This window comes from Ascidia mentula, chromosome 1 (assembly GCF_947561715.1).
Source record: "Ascidia mentula chromosome 1, kaAscMent1.1, whole genome shotgun sequence".
Taxonomy (NCBI): Eukaryota; Metazoa; Chordata; class Ascidiacea; order Phlebobranchia; family Ascidiidae; genus Ascidia; species Ascidia mentula.
In genome coordinates, this window is record NC_138566.1 from 15,210,598 (window position 1) to 15,220,124 (window position 9,527).

General features: G+C 47.5%; 1 pseudogene; it reads right to left on the bottom strand.

Annotated features, from left to right (window-relative positions):
- Positions 1 to 6,846: 6,846 nt before the first annotated feature.
- LOC145888490 (uncharacterized) lies at positions 6,847 to 8,229 on the bottom strand (annotated as a pseudogene).
- Positions 8,230 to 9,527: the final 1,298 nt, after the last annotated feature.

The following is a 9,527-nucleotide window of genomic DNA, read 5'->3' on the forward strand; positions in this document are numbered from 1 at the left end:
GAAGGGTTTCATGCGGAGGTTGAGGATCTTGTGGAGTCTGTATTGAGGAGGGAAATTGGCCGGTAGTTATTCAAGAGGGTCGGGTCGCTTTTTTTATGGATAAGGGTGAGGTGTCCAATGTTAAATTCCAGGGGGGTACATGCATTAAGGTAGGAGTAGATTAAGGTAGGAGAGGGTGCGTATATATTAACTAAGTGAAAGTTGTGGGTCAGGGTTGATATATCGGCCGCAATAATGCGACCGTCAGAGTCAGAAGTTGAATTAAGAATTCGGAGGCTGGAGGAGTTTAGAAGAACTGCGACACCCCCGTAGGCAGAGCCTTTTAGAGGTGCCGAGTTTAAGGGGATTGGGCCGGAATGGACTTCCTTAGGGATTCGGTGGTAGAGTGAGTTTCTTGGAGGCAAAAAAGGTCAAAGTTCAAAGAGGAAAGGTACCGAAATAGGGCCCTTCTCTTGGTTGCCTGGCCTAAGCCGTTAACGTTCAGAGTGCAAATGCGTAGATAAGAAATTGGCGCCATTATAAAAACAAAATAAAAACGAAGTCACGTGGTCAGTGGGGTTATTTTAAAAACAGGTGGAATTAAAGTCGTCCGATATATTCGCTTTACAACTACAAACAACTTTTTCTCCGGGCAAAAGATTGTAAACCGCGCGGGCGTTGGGGCGCGCGTGAGTGACGCCTCTGGAGACTTCACGCCCCTTTGTGTGACGTCAGCCGTCACGGTCGGGGGCGCACGGTCCGCAGCTGATGTTTTGCGCTTGCTCGCTATGACGTCAGCCGTCACAGTCAATGGTTCAGCACTTGCGACAACAGCTGTCGCGTTGCCGGTTTCACCTGGCGCGCTCTTATCAGTGGCGCCAGGTGTAACATCTGGCACATGCAGGTGCACAGATGGTGTGACCTCAGCGGTGGCTTGCATATTTTGCATTTTTTTGGCTGGCCGTTGTATTTTATCTCGACCACGTTCTTGCCAAGTCGAACCCGCTCTGGGATCGGGTTCTCTTTAAGCACAGACACTTTCATAATAATAATTTGCTTGCCTCCGTATAGGCCGCAATCGTCATTGGTTTTCCACCCTCTTAGTGTTGGGGCGTACTTGGCAAAATATGCGAGGAGCCCTTGCATTGGTATACGCGGGGGGACCTTGGTAAGTGTAACACATTCTTCATCTTCACATCTCGCGGTTGCGTAAACCGGCTTTCCGGTCGCTCGAAGTGCTATGGCGAATTCACGCGCCTTATCCTTGGTGGGGCAGTAAAACTTTACTCTGCCGTTAGAGAACTGCAACAGACCTTCTAGGAAGGTCCGCCAACGAATGTTATGTTGCCGCAGCAACGTTAAGATTTCGGGACGCTTCAGCCAGGGATTGAAACGGGCGTCCACTTACAAATTCTCGTCCGTGTCGAACGGACCTTTAGCTTGCACAGATCGGGCCGCCACACTGGGCCCGGCTACAGCTTTTGCAAAATTTATAACAGAGATATTGCAAAACAGAAAATTGGTGTGTCAAGTGACAAAGGACACACCCTGGCCGCTTGTCGCCTAACCTCTACTAAACAATACGAAATAGTGGCCCTAAAAAGGGCCGGGCTGACTAAACAAGCGACCTCAAGAATCTCCTCCAAACTCATTCACAGCTGACAATTACGTTTCAAAAGAAGTTCCAAAAATAAACTGGTAAATCCTTCCGATAACTGCTTTGAACAACTTGCAAATGATTAAATAGAGAAAATAGCTTGTCGAAACAGTAGGTAACTCACGTACGATGCTTGCCTTATTCAAATAGATTGGGGGTCCGGGACAGAGGGGCAGGTTGGGCTTGTGGCTACTTTCGGTGCTTGCGCCGTCGTGGGCACTCGGAATGGCAATTTTCAACACCGAGTGCAGCGGGTATAATTACCACGATGGCATCGACAAAAACAGTAGCCTATGTCTACCCCTGGACAGTAATGACATAAAGACAGTAATGGCATAATGAGCGCGAATCGGCACCGACGCAGCAACGGCAGCAGGGGGTCTCTTGCCAAACGATTAAGTCAAAAAAGTAGCCCATTTCTATTTTATTCGGGCGGGCTAACAGCCGCTACCACGAATATCACACTACGTTATAACTACACTGAAGTAGAAGAGGTATGTAGAGAGAGAGGGCGAAAAGTACAAATAGAAACAATAATAAAGTGTAGCGATACGAAAACAGGTACGAAAAGAAAAATACAATTGTAGACGACAAAGACAACGTACGGAAAAATGGGTACACAATTGCAGACGACAAAGGATTTTTAATACAATATTTGATTTGGTTGCCCGGGGAGTTGGATTTAATTAAAGGAACTGACGACGTCGGCCAAGACACCTTCGAGGTCGGCATTTGACCTGTTCCGTTGCAAAGTTAGGCGAAAGTGCATAGTGCGTTTCAGGGTCCGGGTCAGGTGTTCGGGTATGTTAGTTAAAGGGCGGGAGTCATGCTTAATTCGGTTTCTTGTTTTCCAGATGGTGTGGGTGAGGGAGGTGTTTAGCAGAGCTACAAGGGTTGCGGAGTATGGATCGTTTGACAGGGGAGTTCTGGGGAAAGTTAAGTAAACGGGGGTATCGAAATATGCAAATGTGTTATTGAGGAGGGAGTTCAGGGTGTTTTTAACAAGGGATAGAACGGGTTGTATCGCGGGACAGGTATGAAAAAGGTGTGTAAATGTTTCCAGGGGGTAGTTGCAGAGGTGTCACTGGGGGGAAAGATAGGACTTCTGGCATTTCAGGGGGAGGATTTTATGTACTAGTCGATAATTGAACGTTTTGAGGTAGTTGGGGAAGATGGGGTGGTGGATCTGTGACTAGTCTGTGTGTGTGAATGGGTGCTGGGAATCGTTTGTTATGCGGGTATAGAGGGGTTTTGATTTGGGACAGAGTAATTCTTGTTCGGTTGGTTTGAAGGAATTTATAAGGGAGAGAATATATTGATAGTGAGTGGAGGGTGATGTGGCGTTGGGGAGGTTGTTTCTGATTCTTAGATTGTATAAATTTGATAGGGGGAGAGTTGGGGAGATGTTGGGGTGTCCAGTATACGGTGTTGACAGGAAAGAGAATGGATAGGTCAGCGTAGAGGGGTGCATTCGCCGCGCCGTAACCACCAAGGTCACGGCGGGCTGCCAGGATGTTGATGGGCAGAGTTGGTAGATTTGGGCCTCCGACAAAGCTTGCCACAATGCCGTCGACCCGCTCTCGTTGCTGGGGTGGTAGGGGGTAAATTTTAGCCAAGTAAGAAATTTCGAGTAAAGTAAAGTTTTGGAGAGAATGCATTTTGAATCGAAAGTGCCACCGCCGACTCGCTCTTATCTTTAACTTGCTGTTATTCAGCACCTGCGTCTCTGGCTGCAGGTGCAGCAGCTTTTCGCTCTTGCACGTGACTGGCAAAGCTTGGGCATTCTCTTTTGACGTGGCCCATTTCGTGACAAAAATCACACTTCTTGGGCTGTCCTTCGTATGTTACTTTGATCGTTTTTTTGCCCAGACGCAGGCGCTCGGGAATATGGTTCTGGGCCAGAACTGAGCTCTTCATTAATATTACGCGTTTGCCACCATACACGCTTTCTTCATCGTACACCTTCCACCCCTTTTTAACTGGGGCGAACTTCGACATGAAGTTTAGTAATGCCGCCATTTTGATGCGTGGGTGAACTTTAGATAAGAACATCCGAATTTCATCATCACAGTGGGCGTAGACTGCTTTCCCACTGGCTCTGATAGTGGCTGCGAGCTCCTTAGCCTTCTCTGCGGAAGCGCAGTTAAACACGACTTTCCCGTTCGGGTAAGGGATAACGCACTCTAAAGCCCGAATGGTCACTTTCAGTTCCTTCAAGAGCTTGTAAAGTTCTGCTTTCTCGAGCCCAAGGTTAAAACGGGCTTCCACGTCAAGATTTGGGTCGGTTTCGAATAGATCGACCGCTGGCACAATTCCGGCCGAAACAACAGGCCGGGAAGCTAACGCTTGCGCGTAGTTTACTTTTGCTGGGTTTTGTGCGTCTCCACAAATAACGCTCGGCCACTGGCAGCTCACCTCTCCTCTCAAAACAAAAGCAGCCCTTACAAGGGCTGGGCTGGCTTTGCTCAGTGGCCTCAATCAGTCTGTCACAACAGATCATAAATCAGAAAACTAAGACGAAAACTTGAAAACTGAATATTCACTGCTGATTGATAGACTCGAAATAAATTGCTGTATAGCTATAATATAGCAATATTTTTGAAAATCGAGAGAAACGAAAAACGAATTTGAATTAATTGAAGAAGCGTGAGAGTGTAAGTCGCGTAAGAGTGTGGTTGCGTCTGAGGTAGAGGATCCGGGGGTAGCAAATTGGTTGTGGGAGAGTATTAATGAAATAAAGGGCTTGATACGAAGGTTTAGGATTTTGTGAAGGATTTTGAGGTCAGTGTTAAGTAGGGAGATAGGGCGGTAATTGGTCAAAAGTGTGGGGTCGTTTTTCTTGTGAATAAATGTTATATGGCCTAAATTGAATTCCAAGGGGGTGTATGCGTTTTGATAGGTGAAGTTGAGGGCTTGGGTAAGGTCGGACCCGATTAGGTCCCAGCAACGAGTACAAAACTCGCTACTGAGCCCATCGGGCCCGGGGGTTTTGTTAGGGGAAAAGAGGGAAAGGGCTTTTTTTACTTCGGACATTGTGATGGGGGCTGAGAGGGAATCTAAGTACTGATCAGGGATTAATTTGGAAGGAAGTTGGGCAAATTTGTCACTGGGGGGCGGCAAGGGAAGTTGTTGGGATGTGTATAATTCTTCGTAAAATTTGCGGGTGTGTTCTAATATTTCCTTGGGGGTTGTTAGAGGGAGTCCATGGGGATCTTGAAATTCGAGAATGGGGGGTTTTCTGCGGGAAGGAAAAAGTTGTGCGTAGAGGGTTTTATCGGCTATGTTTTTGAATTGGGGATCGGAAGAAAGTGATTTAATGAGGGAAGAGCGGGCATTGGACAGGTAGGTACTATTAAGGGACTTTTTGAGGGATTGGAATTGGGCTAAGTTGTGTGGGGTTGGGTGATCGTTAACTATTTGGCGGGAGGATTCGAACTGCTGGTGTAGGAGGAGGGTTTCGGAGCGGTGATGTTGTGCTAGGCGTTTGGAGTGTGTCTGGAGGAGGGATTTAAATTTAATCTTAAGGGTGAGCCAGAAGTCCATGGGATTTGATTGTAAAGGTCCTAGGGTTTGCCAAAGGGGGTGGTAACGTTGGGCAAGATCTTGTTGGAAGTCAGGGTCAAGGAGGGTGGAGGTGTTATTCTTCCAGGAGCCTTTGCCCCTGGGTGGAGAGGAGATAATGTTGAGGGTGAGGGTAACTAGATCGTGATCGGAGAAGGGACATGGAGTGAAGGTATGTTGCTTAGGGATCAATGGGGGGGGAAATGTAAACTCTGTCTATACGGGATTGGGTTCCAGGGGCGCGAAGGGAGAATTGACAAAGGGAGGGATAAAGAGTACGGAAGGAGTCTTGGAGGTTAAAGGTGGATATTAAATTAATCAAGGGGGGGTTAGGCCGGCGTGATTGTGCAGGGGGATAGATATTTATCGAGGGTTGGGTTTAGGACGCAATTAAAATCGCCGGCCAGAATTAAGGTGTGGGGTGAAGTTAAATATGGGTAGAGGGAGTCAAAAAAGTTATTACGAAGGGTAAAATTCTGGGCACCGGAGGGAGCGTAAATATTAATATATGGAAGGTATGGGTGAGGGTTGAGATGTCGGTCGCAATAATGCGACCGGCAGAGTCAGAAAATGAATTGAGAATTTGAAGTGTGGAGGAGTTTAGAAGAACTGCGACACCACCTTGGGCATAGCCTGTCGGAGGTGCCGAGTTTAAGAGGATGGGGCCAGAAGTTCATTCGGACTTCCACAGGGATTCGGTCTGGGAAAAAAGGTCAAAGTTCAAGGAGGAAAGGTACCGGAACAGGGCTTTTCTCTTCGGTGCCTGGCCTAGGCCGTTAACATTAAGGGTGCAAATTAGTACAAAGGACGCCATTTTATTCATAATAAAAAAAAACACACAAATAGGGGGGTGGTTTATTTAATAAAAGGTTGAGTTAAAATCATCAGGAATTTTAGCTTTACATGAACAAAATATGCTTTCCCCGGGCATTAAAGTGTAAGGGATGCCACAAGTACAACTTATCAGCAAGCGGTTGCACTTTTTATTTGTGCATCGGGATGGGCTAATGTACGCTTCATCCGCAGCCCAATTGCCACAGCGACATTTGAAATGTGCTGTGTCGCATAAACATTTAATTTGCTCGCCTGCATATGCTTTGCAGCACAGCATGACGTCTTCTTCTTGGGCGAAGGTGTTGAGCTTGTCTTCCGTTTGCGGGATCGCACCTTGGTAAACTTTTCTTCGTCCCGCTTGTTTGGTTTGGGCGTGGATGACGCCATTGGTTGGTCGCGTACATCCATTGAAATGGTTGAAGTTGGGGCGGTATCAGCCAACACGGGCTGCAGGATACTGCGACGAACCGCCTCTGGTGTCTTGATGTTGTTGACAACATTGGACGTTGGGGCGCTAGAGGGTGATTGCGCCTCTGAAGTCTTGTTGTTGTTGTTGCTGGGAGTTGTAGCGGTGTTAGCCAACTCGGGCTGCTGCATACTGTGTTGTACCGCCTCTGGTGTCTTGCTTTCTTCGCCAACACTGGGCGTTGGGGCGCTAGAGGTTGTAAGCACCTCTGTAGACTTCGCGCCGCTTCCCGTGACGTCAGCTGTCACGGTTGGCGGCGCATCTTCAGTGGCAACAGCTGTCACGTCTTTCTTATTCACAGGTGTGACTTCATTAAAGGAAACAATATGGGACGCCATTATGACATTATTTAATATTTTTTCAGTCCAATCTCGATGTCCCACTCAAATTCCATGCCGCACGGACAACGAAAGGGTTCGCCAGGGTTTATGAGCTGCGCAAATACTTTGCCACAGTCACAGTTAATTATTTTATGTTTACACACAGCATTACAACAATCAATGCTCATCGTTGACTTAGGGACGCGATTCATCGCGTTACATACACATATGATAGAGTACCTTTCGCATTGGATACATTCGAAGGTGCCCTCCTCCTTTCGGAATTGTGGTTGAAAGTCCTGACAACATGGCATAAGCCGCATTGTGCTTCGACATGTCGGATATTTGCAGACTTTACTCCCCACTTCCACAAGGAACAGTTCATCTCTGCAACATTGAACCGCCACAGTCCATTCTTTCGAGCATCCCCAGCAGCGTGTTGATTTAGATTTGGAGGTAACCAAGATTTCCTCTTTACATTCTGGACAGTTCAAGGAAATTACGCTTTCGCAAAGACTAATTGACTTGCTTTTAGGCAGGTCTTCAGGGCTTCTTGTTGGTCGTTTTCTTGTGGTCCGCTTATCGATGGGCGTGCTTGCGTGAGGTGATTCCGTGGCTTGGAACTCATCGGTCAAGTTGTAATCAGCTACAGTGTTTGGCACTTTGGCACTATCGCCCTTTGGGCTCTTATCAGTTGTAGTCGCAGCTTTCTTATCAGGTTGCTCCAGACTTGCACCTGGTGCTCCGGGATTTTTGTTACCTTGCTTTTGCTTCAATTCTGATGTGTTTGCACGTTTTGATGGCTGAACATTTGCAAGCTCTGGGAAATACAATTTACGTTTTGGGCAAACGAATTGTTTGTGACCCTTTTCCCCGCAGTATTTACAGGTTGCTACCTGACCATGGTAGGTAACATAAAATTCGCAGTCCAAAATTCTAATGTAGCTTGGGATTGGGTTATCTTCTAGGTCGGATACATTCATTGTGGCGATACGCATGCCTGAAAGCAAACCTTCTCTTCCTTTACGATGTATCATCTTGGAAACATTCCCATATTTTTTTGTCAACTCTTCTGCGATTGCCTGGTTTGGAAAGGGTATTGGAACCCATCCTACAGCGACATTAACTTCGTCGCTTTCATAAAGTCGTAGGTGTTTTATCCCTTCTAGGGTACTAAGCTTTGCATATACGTCGAGCACATGTTCTCTAGATGTACAGGTAATGTCAAAAGAGTTTCCCCTCATTTCAGCTATTCCAGTAAGCTATTTGATTGAGTACTGTAGATTATTAAGAGTTTCTAACACATTTTCTCTTTTCAAAATGCCTTCCGCCTTCAAACTTAGACAGTTTGGCCTTCTCCATTCGGCCGACTTTTTATATGCTACTTGCGCGTAACTTGGCTTTTCTGCCATTTCTCGCACGTCCGCACACTACGCGTGCTACAGGTAGAATGCTGGGGCGGTATCAGCCAACACGGGCTGCAGGATACTGCGACGTACCGCCTCTGGTGTCTTGATGTTTTTAACAACATTGGACGTTGGGGCGCTAGAGGGTGATTGCGACTCTGAGGACTTGTTGTTGTTGGAAGTTGTAGCGGTGTCAGCCAACTCGGGCTGCTGCATACTGTGTTGTACCGCCTCTGGTGTCTTGCTTTCTTCGCCAACATTGGGCGTTGGGGCGCTAGAGGTTGTAAGCACCTCTGTAGACTTCGCGCCGCTTCCCGTGACGTCAGCTGTCACGGTTGGCGGCGCATCTTCAGTGGCAACAGCTGCCACACCTTGCTTGTTCACAGGTGTAACTTCACGTGTCACACCTGGAGTTGTAACGGCTTTATCTACCGCTTATGAAGCCTTCGCATTTTGCGTCGGGACGGCCTTATCAGCCGCCTCTGGCGCCTTCTCATCGAGCGTTGCGACGAGCGCACCTGCGCCCGCCAACGCCGACTCGCTCTTATCTTTGACTTGCTGCTTTTGCGCGCCTGCGTCTTTGGCTGCTTTTCGCTCTTCTATATAGTTTGCGAAACTAGGGCACTCGCGTTTCACGTGGCCCATTTAATGGCAAAAATCGCACTTTTTGGGCTGGCCTTCGTATGTCACCTCGATAGTTTTTTTGCCCAGACGCTGGCGCTCGGAAATATGGTTTTGGGCCAATACAGAGCTCTTCATAATTATGACGCGTTTGCCGCCATATACACCTTCCTCATCATACACTTTCCACCCCTTTTTGACTGGGGCGAACTTCGTCATGAAATTTAGCAAGGCTGCCATTTTAATTCGCGGGTGAACTTTAGATAGAAACACCCGAATTTCGTCGTCACAATGGGCGTTAGCGTAAACTGCTTTCCCACTGGCTCTGATTGTGGCAGCGAGCTCTTTCGCCTTTTCTGCTGCAGCGCAGTTAAACACGACTTTTCCGTTTGGGTAGGGAATTACGCCCTCCAAAGATCGAATGCTCACTTTCAATAGCTTCAAGAGCTTGTAAAGCTCTGCTTTCTTGAGCCCAGGGTTAAAGTGGGCTTCAACGTCAAGATTTGGGTCGGTTTCAAATGGATCGACCGCTGGCACAATTCCGGCCGAAACAACAGGCTGGGAAACTAACGCTTGCGCGTAATTCATATTTTGTGCTGCCTTTTGTGCGTCTCCAACAAAATCGCACGGGCTGGCCACTGGCAGCTCACCTCTCCTTTCAAACAAAAAGCAGCCCTTAGAAG